The 14,337-nt window shown below is 43.9% G+C and overlaps 1 long non-coding RNA gene across 1 annotated transcript; it reads right to left on the bottom strand.

Annotated features, from left to right (window-relative positions):
* Positions 1 to 6,994: 6,994 nt before the first annotated feature.
* On the bottom strand, positions 6,995 to 14,305 carry LOC120110233. The gene is made up of 2 exons (XR_005511015.1): positions 12,549 to 14,305; positions 6,995 to 11,949 (listed from the first exon to the last, which is right to left on the bottom strand). It is a non-coding gene; the product is annotated as an uncharacterized LOC120110233 (long non-coding RNA).
* Between the last annotated feature and the right edge of the window lie 32 nt (positions 14,306 to 14,337).

The following is a 14,337-nucleotide window of genomic DNA, read 5'->3' on the forward strand; positions in this document are numbered from 1 at the left end:
TGTGCGGGTGGGCACTGACCATGATGGAGTCTTCCGGTTTGGCCCTTGGCCTCCGGTTGGAGATGAGCAGCAGGAGGATGCACCCAATGGGAGCGGGGCCAGGGACCACATCGTGCCGCTTTCGCAGGGGTGCCAGGCCGAACCGATGGTGACGGGAGGGGGCACTGACCACACGACTGCTGTGCAACGTATTAGGTCGGCAGTCATGCAGGTCGTATCTGCTGAGCAGCGGGAGGGCCCAGGTAGCACGCTTGAGGCTGGCCCCGCGGCCCAGGGGGAGGATGGGTCAGAGGCCGACTATGTGGACTGTGATCCATGAGGATCCTAGCCTGAAATTGTAGGGGGGCGGCCAAGCCGTTCTTCATGTCATCCTTCAAACGGTTGGTGCAAGTTCATTGTCCGGAGATCTGCTTCATCAGCGAGACCCGGCTATCTGGTGAGGGGCTTGTACGCTTGAGACGGCGTTTAGGGAGGGACTGGGAGTCATACGCAGTCGATTACCGAGGGCTGTCGGGAGGTATCCTGCTACTGTGGAGGCGAGGGGTGGCGACCTTTGATGTCTTCCACAACTGCCCCCAACAGGTAGTTATGGTTGTTTCGGCACCGGATGTTGCCCCATGGGTTTTGTGTGGGGTGTATGCGAGCACGGATTATAGGGTCAGGAGAGTCCTCTGGCAGGAGATTACCAGCCTTACAGCCCAGGGTGTCCCGACAGCTGTAGTTGGCGACTTTAATTGCATATTGAGCTCGAGCGACAAGAGGGGCGGGGCAGCCGTTATGGATAGAGCGGATAGGAGGGAGTTTCGCGATTTTGTGTCGCGTACTGGCCTAGTGGACTTAGGGTTCTCTGGACCTCAGTTTACTTGGTGCAATAATCAGCTTGGCAGTGCTAGGGTTTGGGAGCGTCTTGATAGGGCCTTTGCGTCCCCGGACTGGATCCTCCGTTTTCCTACCTGCAGAGTTAGTCACCTACCTCGGATCGCCTCAGACCATTGCCCCCTGCTGATTTCCACATCATCGGGACCTAGTCATCATAGCCCCTTCCGCTTTGAGAAGGTTTGGCTATCATACCCCCAGTCCTAGGATATTATCCGTGAGGCATGGCGCATCCCGGTGCATGGAGACGCTATGCACCGGCTGTCGCGCAAACTAGAATTGGCCAAGAGGCGTCTTCGGCGGTGAAACCGTGAGACTGTGGGTGATATCTTCCGGAGAGTAGAGGGGGTAGAGACTGCGATCTCTGAATTACAGCGGAAAGAAGATCTAGAAGGTGAGCTCTCGGTGGATGACATGGGTGATCTCCGGGGGCTTCTAGCGACCCACCACTCACTACTACGGCAGCACGAGATCTTCTGGCGACAGAAATCTCGAGTTCAGTGGGTACATGAGGGTGACCGCAATACTAGCTTCTTCCACCGGTCTACGATTATCCGGAGACAGCGGAGCACTATCCACTCGCTGCGAGACGGGTCTGGACATCGGGTGGAAGGTGAGCCTGCCATTCGCCAGGTCTTACTGGACTTCTTCCGTGACAGATGGACGGCGGATGAGGAGTCCGGCGACAGAGACCATCCCATGAGGATGGATGCGAGGATCGAGGACACTGAGAATGCAGCCCTGGTCCGACCAGTGTCTGCTCAGGAGGTTCAGGAGGCAGTCTGGGCTTTGGCTCCAGACAAGGCTCCGGGTCCGGACGGGTTCCCCCCGTTCTTTTTCCGACAGTATTGGGGTATCATTCGGACAGCAGTGGTAGAGGCTATTCAGTGCTTTTTCTCTCAGGAGAGGATGTCGGATGACTGGAAGGCTACCTTCATCACGCTCATTCCGAAGCGTCAGGAGGCGGCGGAGCCTGGCCATTTCAGACCCATTAGTTTGTGCACAACCTTGTATAAGGTTGTGGCCAGAATAATGGTCCGTAGGATGAAGCCCTTACTGCCTGGCATTATCAGTCAGGAGCAGGGGGCTTTTATAGCTGGCAGAAACATCTCTCATAATGTGCTGAGCTTACGACAGGATCAGATGGAGATTTCTTCAGCAGGTACTCGAGGCGTACGGCTTCCACAGACAGTGGATCGGTTGGATCATGGGGTGTGTCGGGGGGCCAAGGTTTTCTATCTTGGTCAACGGCACACCTTCCCCTTTTTTCGAGTCCACCATGGGGCTGCGCCAGGGATGCCCTCTATCGCCTTATTTGTTTATTCTTTGTGCTGATATTTTGTCTCGTGATTTGCAAAGGGTGTGTGCCCGTAGAGAGCTCGAGGCCTATGTCCCCGCCCCGGGGGCTAGTCCTCTTTCTCATTTACTTTTCGCTGATGATTGCCTTCTTTTGGCCAGGGCGCGGGTTTCTGATGCACGGGTCCTTCGGAGGGTAGTGGCGGACTATTGCGCGGCGTCAGGTCAGAGAGTTAATTTCCACAAGTCAGCAGTCCACTTCAGCCCGAGCACGGAGAGCAGGGTCAGACAGGAGATCCGAGGGATTCTATAGATACCTCAGCAGGAGGAGACATTGACTTACCTGGGAGTTCCTATCACAGGCCGCAGACTGCGGGTGGCAGAGTGCTCCTACCTAGTGCAGCGGGTGGAGAGCAGGTTGGAGGGATGGAGAGCGGCCCCTCTGTCTATGATGGGGAGACTGACCTTGATCAGATCAGTGTTGGGGTCCATGCCAGTATACCTCATGGCCAACACCGTGGTTCCGAAGATGACCTTGCTGAGGGTCGAGCGATTGCTGCGGTGTTTTCTGTGGGGGTCATACGGCGGAGGCCACGGGGTGCATTTGGTGGCATGGGAGCATGTCTGCCGGCCTACCAGTGAGGGTGGCCTCGGGGTGCAGTCCCTACTGGAGCGGCGCGAGCTTTTCATTGCTCGGCATGCAGCTCGGTTCTTGTTACAGCCACACGGGCTGTGGAGTCAGGTGATGGCGGCCAGATATGGCCGTGGGGGCTCAGAGGCGGCACGGAGAGCGCGACGAGTCTCCTTCATGTGGCGGGAGATTGGGAGGTATCTGCCGACGGTGTCAGCAAATACCAGGTGGCTGATTGGCGATGGGCGGAGTATTGATGTGACTGCGGACCCATGGGTGGATACTGTTCCACTGAGGTGCTGGCCGACCATGATCGATGCTGAGGCAGCGGAGGGGTTGCGGGTCTCCGATCTTCTTGCCCCAGGAGAGTCTGCATGGGATGACGCTAGGCTATGTCAGCTGTTTGGAGGATGTCTAGCCGAGAGGATCCGGTCCCTTCCGGTGCCAGGTTGTGGGGGGCCTGATGTCAGGGTTTGGGGCACCTCTTGCCGGTCCAGTGTCAGTCTGGGAGACCTCGCCGATGTTATCCTGCAGGAGCATGAGCCGGGGCAGGACTATGCTTGGATCTGGAGGTCTGGGCTTCACCCGAGGGCGGCACTCTTCTTATGGAAGGTGGCATGGGACCGCCTTCCAACGAGAGCAGTGCTGAGCAGGCGAGGTTGGGGGATCCCCGCGGAGTGCGGGACATGTAGTGTCGAGGAGTCGACCGACCACATGCTCTTCCAGTGTACGTGGGCGAGGTCGGCATGGCTGTGGGCAGGGTTCCCGCAGGAGGTTTGGTGTGGGAGGCCTCAGTTTGTACAGATGATGCAGCAGTGGCTGGCCCGGCCTCGGACATGTCAGGAGGCTATTCGAGCGACCTGCACAGCACATCAGATCTGGCTGGCGAGGAACGCCCGCACCTTCGGTGAGCGCAGGGTGTCACCGAGGTTCGTTGCGGAGTTCGCGCGAGTCCAGGCATTGGAGATCAGACTTTCTTCAGATAGACCTCTGATAGCTCGGGACACCTGGGGTTCCCTCTCTGCTCCGGTAGCTCCTCAGCAGGTGTTTTTCACCTGGGAACCCCCACCCCCGAGCTTCCTCAAGGTCAATTTCGACGGATCGGTCATGGAGGGAGGCGCGCGAGGAGGTGCGGGTTTTGTGATACGGGATCCGCACTCCAGAGTGGTGGCAGCAGGAGGCTGTCAACTTTTCGGTACGTCGGTTCCCGGGGCAGAGCTACGAGCCGCCTAGGCGGGTCTTCGATATGCGAGGCAGGTACTGCAGGCTGGTGCGATTATCTTGGAGGGCGACTCAGCCACAGTTATCAGTTGGATCCAGGAGGAGCTGAGGGGTGGGGGCTCAGACCATCCCTTGGTTCGGGATATAGGGACGATGTGTGGGGTTGGGGTGGCCATCCAGGCCAAACATGTATTCAGAGAAGCCAATGGGGCAGCCGACTGGGTGGCTGCCTTCGCGGCTCATCATTCAGCGTACACTTTTTGGGTGGGGGAGGGGGAGCTGCCACTGGCTCTCCGTGAGCTAGTCTTTTTTGACTTTATTGGGTGTATTCGTACACGTACTGTATGAAAACCCGTTTTTAGCAAAAAAAAAAAAAAAAGAGTCTCAATGAAAAAGCATCTGCATTTCCACTCAATATTTATTAAAATTAAATGGGTTGAGTATGCTGCTAAAAAATTTGGATTATAAGAGTTGCAAATCTGTATGCATTTATTGGCATGCAAGGATACCTAGAGCAGCTTTGTAGAACAAGCAGCCTCTTAAATTTCAGGTACAACTTTTATTTTCAGCATAGCCAACAATTGATAGCAGGACTAACAAGGAATTTAGCCTAGATTCTTGCTGAGGTCAATGAGTTTCACACAGCATGTCAGTTGGATGATCAGCATCAAGATTATATTTTGCACTGCCAAGGCTCTTCGCTGCTCTTTTTAAAGGTATCTAGTGTCCCAATCCTTAGTTTTTAACAAATCTCTAGTTTTACCACCCAACTCCTCTTACGAAGTCCTGTTCATTATATGTAATACCATCTCCCGGACAAAAACTCGCATGCCTCATATCATTATTACCCAAAATTCAAATGCAGATGCTACTCATTGTTGCTGAGTATTTTTTGTTACAAAACCACTGACATTGGACTTGCTATAAGCAATAATATATCTATGCTGTTCAAACGGGTTTCCTCTTTCTATGCATCCATTCCACCAATATGATGATGGTAAATCCTTTCTTCCTTGAATTCTTGTACTTACAGTTGGGTCTAAATAACAAACAATTTTCGAGGCTACAAGTAAACAGTGTGGTTTTGTAAGGAAATGCCAGGATTTTGCAAAAAAAGTTTCAACTACCAGAGGAGAAACAAGCTTCAAAGTCAATGTATATAATGGTTGCTCAATGGTCGCTAGTTGATGCATATATGCTTGCCAAATCAGTGAAGTATTCCTAATTTACAAGCCTGTATGATGAACATAGCTAGCTTGTCCAAATCATGGCTGATTTACTTTCAACCTTACGTGTACTAGAGATTTCCTACTTTCTGAGCCTTCACAAAATAAATTACAGACGAGATTTGAGCTAGTGATTAGTTTACCTATAACTGCAAACAAATTAAACAGTATGACATAGCTAGGATACTATAAATAATCTTGTAAACTATAATATGATATAGTTAATATGAAATGTAACTTTATATGATTTTAGTACATAGTGTAATATAAAGGTAGCAATTTGACCCGAACCCATTCACTATGTCAGACCATGTAATCCAACATATTGAGTCCCGGGGTTGAGTGTGCATTCAGTGAACTCCAGGTGCTGGTAGGTTGAGTTGAGTTCTATCCCAAACCTATCTTGCTGTACTCATATCCCAACTTACCAATGGCCTGACCTCCTTCCCCTCGCTAAGCCACCTCCATGATGCAGCTAAGCCACCATCAATCACTTCCACCCATGCACAGTCCTCTGTTCAGAACTGTGATCGCACTCCATCAACTCAAACACCTCAATCTACTGCCATCATTCTTTACTTTGCCCAGTGCCATACGCTGCATGATTCTTTCAAGCCCCAATGTAGATGTCACCTCATGAGATTGTTCCACCGCCCGCCATCAAAAAGCCTTTCTGGAGGTTTGGTTCCTTCTTGCAGGTCAACAACATCTGCCATTGCATGTTATTGTCCTATTGCTTGTCATCCATCATCTGCCATTGATCAATTCTAAGCAACACTGAGCTATATCCCATCTCCCTTGCGTTATCTCTTAGAAGCAACATACATCGTCCCGGTACCGAGCTCCGTACTGATGCCACCTTATCATTGTGTCGGTGCGCCTGGTATAAAGACCGGTTCGACGTATCGAGTGCCGGTACATCATCCATAGCATATACCAGTACCAAACCGATACGGTACGATACGATACGCCCCATATCGTCCGGTTTGGTATGGTATAGCATACTATGCTTAAGAGCAAGATTTGACGAACTGGCCCGTATCGGCGCATACTGGCCGGTTCGGACCGGTCTGGCCTATAACCGATACGCTGGAGCAGTGGAAACCATTACAGGCCGGTTCTGTGCCAGTGACGAAAAAGACGAAGAGAAGGAGAGAGAGCGCGGGAAAGAGAGAGAAGGAGGAGACCTGTGGCCGCTACGAAGAGTCGCGGAGGGGCGGCGGAGGCCGAGGAGGGGCGGCAGAGCACGCAGGAGGGCGGGGGAACTCGCGAGGGCATAGTGGAGGCTGAGGCCGCGTACCCTGTTTCTTTCGAAACAGGGAACACGGCCGCGGCTCTTTAATTTAGAAATTTTAAGTGAAGTCAGCACCACCATCGCACCCCCGTGGGCTCCGTCGCCCCCCCGGCCTCCGCCGCCCCTCCGCGGCTCTCCGATGGCAGCCACGGGTCTCCTTCCTCTCTCTCTTCCCCGCCCTCTCGTTCTCTTTTTCCCCGGCTCTGATGGAAGAAAGCTGGCCATTTCATACCAACCGGTTCCGGTACAATCCAGAACTGTACCGATCCGGTAAGCGACCAATATGCCTACCGAACCCGGTACGGTGAACCTTGCTTAAGAGTATAGAGGTGATTTAATTTTTTTAAATATTTATCTTTTTATTTTCATGTAACACTTCTTCCGATTTCGAGATTGAAAAAAAAATGAGGACCATTTAATTTCAATTAGTAGATCAAGCATCTCAAGTTATTTTTTAGTTCTTGCACTCTTATTTCAAGTAGTAGAAGGGGTCAAAGCCTTACAAGCTCATGATTGTGCTGAGAATTTGTTCTTCAAGCTGTAGCAATGCAACTAAGTTTTTGTAATGAAATGTGATGGTTCCTCCTTTTCCTTTATTTTGTACAATTCCAAACCACAATGGATCATGATTCTCTATAAGTCCTATAAAATCTTAATCTTATCATATTCCTTCCATTGTGTCTTTAAGTTAGTTTAACTATTGTATCTATTTGACTCCATTGCCCTCATCTATTCCATTTCAGAGGCTTGTTTTCCTTAAGCATGCAAGATTAACATCCAATCTTTACATTTTATGAAACCATTGTTTCTTCTTACTATGTTCAGTCCAAAATACAAACTAGCCCACCTTTAGTCCTCTATCTAGTGTTATTAACTATTCTTACTCAAATCACACCCAAAGACTCTTAGTATTGTGAGCTTTAATACTTCTCCAGCATCAAACCCTTATGCATCATTTACATGTGATGGTCTGAGTTGCTTATGCATATATAATTCCATGGACTATTAAGTACATTTCTTGGACCATTGCCACCATTTATGACTCGGCATATCTGTTAGATTAACACTATTGCTTATTAAAATTTATAAAGTATACTTCTTATAATTTATAAAGTATACTCTCTCTATTCCCATTCCCTAAAATAATAGGGTATGTCCTCTATTCATGCAAGTGATATCCTCCTCATTTGAGTCTAATTCTTCTTCTAGCTAAAAGAGGAGAAGTTGCAAGATCTCTACAATTCTATGGAGATCTAATCTCTTTATTTGAGTTGGATTTCTCTTTTAATTAGAATAAGAGGAAAACTCCCGTCTTTTTGTGCCAGCGAAGTCCGAGATTGGATTCCTCTCCTAATTAAAACATGACACTATTTACAAAAATAATAAAAATATTTTAAAAAATTTCTAGTTTGGATAAAAGCTAGATCTTAACTTTTACGTCAATTTTGCTTTCAGTCGCAGCCAAATTCCTCTCCGGTTAGAAGTCATGATTTTCCAAAGTTTCAATACTCAATTGAATCATGGATGTGGTAGATTTTGCTCCCATAGCTTGTCCAAACCTACTCGAGTGGTTAGAATGGCCTGTAACAGGTTAGATAATACTCCTGAATCAAAGCTTTCTATTTGGGGAATTTAACTCTAGCTAAACTAACTGGAATCAGGGAAATGCCTGTTTCCCATCATGCAGCTAAGTCTCTTAGTTTTTCTGGTTTGAACTCATCCTCTATTGTGAAATATCCGTCTTTGTCAGTATCAGTAGAATAAGCAACTCATTGTCCACAAATGTTGGAGACAATTTTGTATAGGAGTTGCAAGAATTGAAGCTAAAGGCATCAATTGACATATGAGCTCAGTGACGTGGGCAATCTTCACCTCTCGAGTAAAGCAACCCTTCACATCATCATCTACTAATATAGAAGTAGTAGCCATTGGTCCTTCGATATACCTCAAGCATTAAAAGCTTTTCTCCCTTATGCTTGTACTACTTTGAAAATCTAGACCCCACACTGATCAAGAAGGAAGTAATCTCCTTCAATTTGCTCAACTCAAATTTCTCAAATAAAATAATAAACAATAATAACTTTAGAAAACAGGGCTTTAAGCCCTCTATTTCCATTAAATTTTCATTCAACACATTGTGATATGTGTCACAGGTGGAAAGTAAAGTCTGTTGGGATTCGAGCGGGTAAAAAGTAGAGTATATGCACTCCCCCTACTTCCCATTCTCTAAACGCATGACATATGTGCTCTATTTATAACTCCTTATTTAAGTCAAATTCTTATTCTAGCTAAAAGAGAAGTTGCAAGTCCTGTACTATTCCTCTTGTAGTTAGAAGAGGATGAAAATTTTCCCCATTTTAAATTAGTCAAGTCCAACCCATATTGGATCATATTTCTCTCCTAATTAAAAGAGGATACAAATTAAAAAATAAAAATTATTCTAAAAATATTGAATTTACATAAAAGCTAAATCTTAACTCTTGCATCAACTTTATCTTCAATCACCTGCCCAAATTATCCTGAATTAGAAGTTATGACTTCTCGAAGTTTTGATACTCAATTGAGTCATGGATATGGCAGATTTTGCTCTCGAAGCTTGTCCAAATCTACTTGAGTGGCCAAATTGGTTCATAACAGGCTAGATGATCCTACATATACAAAACGTATAATTATAATAAATCATCATAATGAAGTGACATTAAATATTATCTTAATGAGAGAGATCATGCATGAAAATAGTGGTTCAAATCTCCTCTCTGAACTAAATCACATGGATTTCTAAAGTGGAATAATTGGCTTTTGGCAAAAACTCGCGCAAAAACAAATCTATAACGTTCAGAGCAACAAGAATAAAATAAACTCAATTACAAAAACAAATTTAACAATAAAATGCTTGTTTTACTAAATGATGTAGAAAAATGTAGATGCCCTATTCTATATGACATGCAAATAGTTTGAAGTCAATAAATATAATTGATGAGAAACTAGGTTTTTGTTTCTCCCTCTTGAATTGCATCTCCATCAGAACATTAAGCAAAAGAGTGTCAAATAAAAGCTCATAATAGTTAAATCATTTGTCAGTTACCTCTTCAATATTTAGTTCTCAGATCAATATCATAATTCATTCATTCTTACTAATTACAACCATGCCAAAGACAGACTACATGCAATGTTTCTTTGGAACCTACACTATAAGCATTTGGGAACAAAAAGAGTTAAAGTGAAGGCAATTAAAAAGCTTACATGAACTTCAAATATCAAATCACAAACATATAAACACATTATTAAGGGCAGACTTGCAAGTAAACTCAACTTCAGAAAACCTAAAGAATTACATTAACAATAATCAAGAAGATAAAGACATGGGAATCTCCTAAACTGATTATTTTGATTGACTAGATGCAAAGAAATGGCTCAAAAAATAAAAAATATGGAAAAAAAACACTAGACTAGCATCACAAAATGAAATATGTTTAACTTATAATTGAAGGAAAAGGTTTTTGAAGTGACAAACAATACATAAAAATTATAAGATAATTGCACCTGTGCATTTTAGTAGTTTTTCCTGGTCTTGAATATAACTACTGCTTACATTAACCAACACTTTGAGTTGGTGTCTAAAGATGATCTGCTTAAAAAATAACATAAAAAAGACTTCATTGGAAAAGGGATTGTCAGTTGGCCATAGTGAAATGGAACCCATATTATAAGATGTTCATGTTGCCCTTTCAGCATCTCTCGGGAGTTGTTTGTACTAAGAAGGTTCATAAACAAGAGAAACATAAGGTGCTGATATTGGTGTCTATTAGATTGCATGCACCCAGAACTTGAGCCTCAGATTAGCATTATGGCACATTCATCATTACTAACAACAACTCAGGCAAAACAACCCGATGCGCAAATGTTGTTGAGGCTCATGCCATACTTCATCATCAATGGCTAGAGTAACACTAAACACGATTATAGCCAAAGAAATATCAACTGAAGTCAATGCCAAATCAACACCTCAAACCAGAAATTTCAAACTGAATGAGAGTTAGGGAAATAAAAATCAAGCATATGAATACTTAGATAAGAAAATCATAAAATTGTTGAAAGAAATCAGGTAGCTTATTTGAAGTCATTCAATGATGAGATAGCATATCTAATCAACTGATATCAACTTTTCATGATGCATGCTAATGCAACAATGCAAACTAATTTCACCAACAATCCAACATGAAATGTCATATGTTGAAAGAAATCATAAAATTATAAAATTGTTGAAAGAAATCTGGTAGCTTATTTGAAGTCATTCGATGATGAGATAGCATATCTAAGCAACGGATATCAACTTTTCAAGATGAATGTCAATGCAACAATGCAAACTAATTTCACCAACAATCCAACATGAACTGGCATATGTAACTTGATAAAGGAAATGACACCTTGAACACAGAGCACTTCAGTGAGGAAAAGGTATTCAGAGAACAGAAATGTCAAAAACCTTACGTTACCAAGTAATTTTTATCTTATGCTAGCCTATTCCACTGGTGAGGTGAAATGTAAATAAGTTTGAGAAAATTGCCACCGAAGTAAGAAAACATTAGTTATTTCTTTAAGGAAGTAAGACATCATTTTCACAAGCTATAGAAGAAATATTAAAAACTAAAAAGATGGTGTTGTTGTTGGGAACTGGCCCGACGACCCAGGCACTGAGTTATCGAGGTTGCTGGAGATCTCAATTCGTCTGCCATCCGAATCGGATAGATTGGATGGATCGCTACATGCCCACGCGGCAATTGTCCGGTGGTCCCTGCACACGATCGGCGATGATCCCGACACTGAGCGCTTGTGAGTTGGCATTAAATGGAAGAGTGATGGCTTTGACCGGCGCTCCAATGTTGGCTCCGATCTGAAACAACAAGAATAAAGAAATTCTCCCACTGGAGCATGTCCGGTAGGGACTCCCTTTAATGCTTAAGTCAGACACGACTCTCAGGATACAGGAGGAGGCCTGAGAAGGGCAAAGATGCAGTGTAAGAGAGTCAAAAGAGAACTTACATGGATGGCTTCTGGAAACACAACATATATAGGTGAGGGCCAGAGCCCACCGCCGAGTAGTTCAAGGAATACACTGGTTGATAAAGTAACAAGCTGCATGTCTCATTCGTGAATCACACCTATGCTTCTCGGTCATAGGAATTTGCTCAAAGGTCGCATTTATTTAGAAAACAATTAGTGATCATGGCCGAGTTGTTGCCACCTGGTAGGTGAGTTTGAAATGTAGAGGATACTTTGCACACTTTCTAGTTTAGCCATGTGGCAAGCTTTCAATGGTCAGCCCTCAGTTAGGTAATGGGCTTTCATTAGTTGGTTTGCCTCGTCAAAAGAGATCGGTTCTGAGGTGTATCAGATGATATGTTCTATAACCAAAAAAAGAATTCTTAAGGGAAAAGAAAAGTACGTAAAAAACATTCAGGTAATGACAATGTCTAAAGCTATTAAATCTGGATGTTTCCTCATCTCTAACCTAGATGACACCTCCATCAAGCAATATCTGAATCTGCATTTAGCAATAATGTGCTTAACAATGTCTATAAATGGATAAGAAGGGAAGTGACTACAATAAAAGGCCATCTAGAACATTCATACTCCCTTTCTAAGCTTGGCTTAGGAAAATGTGTCAAAAAGGTTCATAAAGAAAAGAACCAATAGAGATTCGATAAGTCAATTAGCATAAGCATGCTTCAAGCTAAAGCCTCACATTAGCATAGTAGTAGATAGCAGTGGGAGTAATGAAGCTTTTGATAGGACCATCTAAGGTCCTTACTAGAACATGTCTTCATTCCTTAGGAGTTTAACAAAATGTTAGCAAAGGAATAAAAGATATAAAGGTTCCATCAGAAAGGTGATCCAAGCACCTGCAAACTCCTCTCCCTTTCTCTATAATTTCTCTTAAGAAAGTTCAAAAAATAACAAGCAAAATAGATAATTTAATAAAGCTATGTCACCTCATACATACAGGTTAAGAAGTGTGACCTCAGATTAGCATTATGGCACATTCATCCTTGCCAACAACAACCCAGGCAATGGCAAAAACCTGGTGCGCAAATGTTGTTGGGGCTCATGCCTGTCTATCATCAAAGGCAAAAAGCATGAAAAGCACAATTTCATCAAGCAAGCTAAGGTTAAATTTATTCAAAATAAATACATATAAGTCCGCTAAAAGAAACATAAAACTGAAGGCTTACTGCACTGTATAAGAGGGGATTAAATTCCAAAACACTTCAACAAAAAAAAACTTCTCCTATAATATGTACAAAGAGATAATTTCTTATCCAAATGAAAGTCGCTAATGAGATAGTTTTGACAAAATGCTGGAAATAAATTGACTTTGAAGTGAAGAACAAAATGTAAAATCAACTTTGAAATTAAATACCTTAAAATAGACAGACATATATGAAATGAAAAATTTGGAACTCACTAAAGTAATCATTATATCGGCCTTTAAGATAAAAGGCATATAAGGATTCAAATCAAAAAAATAGAAATGTCTAATTTGATTCACTCTGAAGAGGTAGATAGCAGCAATATGCATGCAATCTCTCTTGAAGATATGGCTATTTATATTTTGTGAGGGACTGCAAGAATGTTCTCTAATATGAACTGTATGATTGCTTCCACGTAGCCCCCTTTTCTTTAACTAGATAAGTTAGATGTAATCGATAGGAAACCTTCAAAAATTGTAATCTCATCTTGAGAGGGCATTAGGAAGATACCACATGCCATTGAGTATTCTGGTTGAAAAATATATGGAGTTGAATAACATCAAAGATTGTCTTACTAGTTCTTGCGAAAATCTCCATTGCGCATAGATCAGCATAGCAAGGGTTATGAAGTAGAGAAGTTGAATCATAGTTCACTCTATTCTGGATAAACTTGAGCATCAATTCTATTGTTATTAAAACAACAAGATCGGAAACCTAGCGATCGCTTCAAACAAAACATCACTATAATGAATTTGCTGCTCTATGTCTCCTCAATTATTGAGGAATCATAGAAATCATGTTTATGACACCTAACAAAACAGTTGAGTTATGACCAGCTTGATCATAGGAGAAGCTCTCTCCACTTGCCAACTATTTTAATGAAGAATTAGAAAATAAATCTCGTCGTAAATCGCTATAGAATCGCTATAGAATAGATTGCCAGCTCGAGCAAGAGTCAGCAAAGATCTCGTCGTAAGGATTCTTCAAATGCGCAATGAGTGGTTACTCATTTTCTATAGATTAATAAATCGCTATAGAATCAAGCAAAGATAAGCCCAGACGCCTCGCTGATAAAATTTCAACACAAGAAATAAAATAAGAAACGATTTTTTTGAGAAAAAAATATAGATACACTTCTTAGCAAAAGTTTACAAGAAGCAACTGGAAGCATGGTAAGAGGCGAGTGCAAGGAGACAACCTCCGGTTGAATACGCTTTGCCCTAAGATCTCCAACGTCTGCCGCTACGGGGAGAACCACGGAGGATCACTTCTCGCTAGCCTCCTCCTAGGGATCCGGATCCATGGCGGCGAGCGGCGAGCGGCGAAGGCGGACGCGAACCCTCGCCGGAGCCAGTGCGGGGCAGAGCGGCGGCCGTCATGGATTCGAGGTATAGAAACTAGAAAGCCAAGGGGACCCAGAGACGAATGGGAGCCCTAAGTCCCCTTTTAAACACTTCCACACTAGAAAGTGGCACGTGCGGGGCACGGGCTTTTGCTATATAGCAGTTAAATTTATAAATAAAAATTATACAAATAAAATTA

The sequence above is a fragment of the Phoenix dactylifera genome, chromosome 3 (assembly GCF_009389715.1).
Source record: "Phoenix dactylifera cultivar Barhee BC4 chromosome 3, palm_55x_up_171113_PBpolish2nd_filt_p, whole genome shotgun sequence".
Classification (NCBI taxonomy): Eukaryota; Viridiplantae; Streptophyta; class Magnoliopsida; order Arecales; family Arecaceae; genus Phoenix; species Phoenix dactylifera.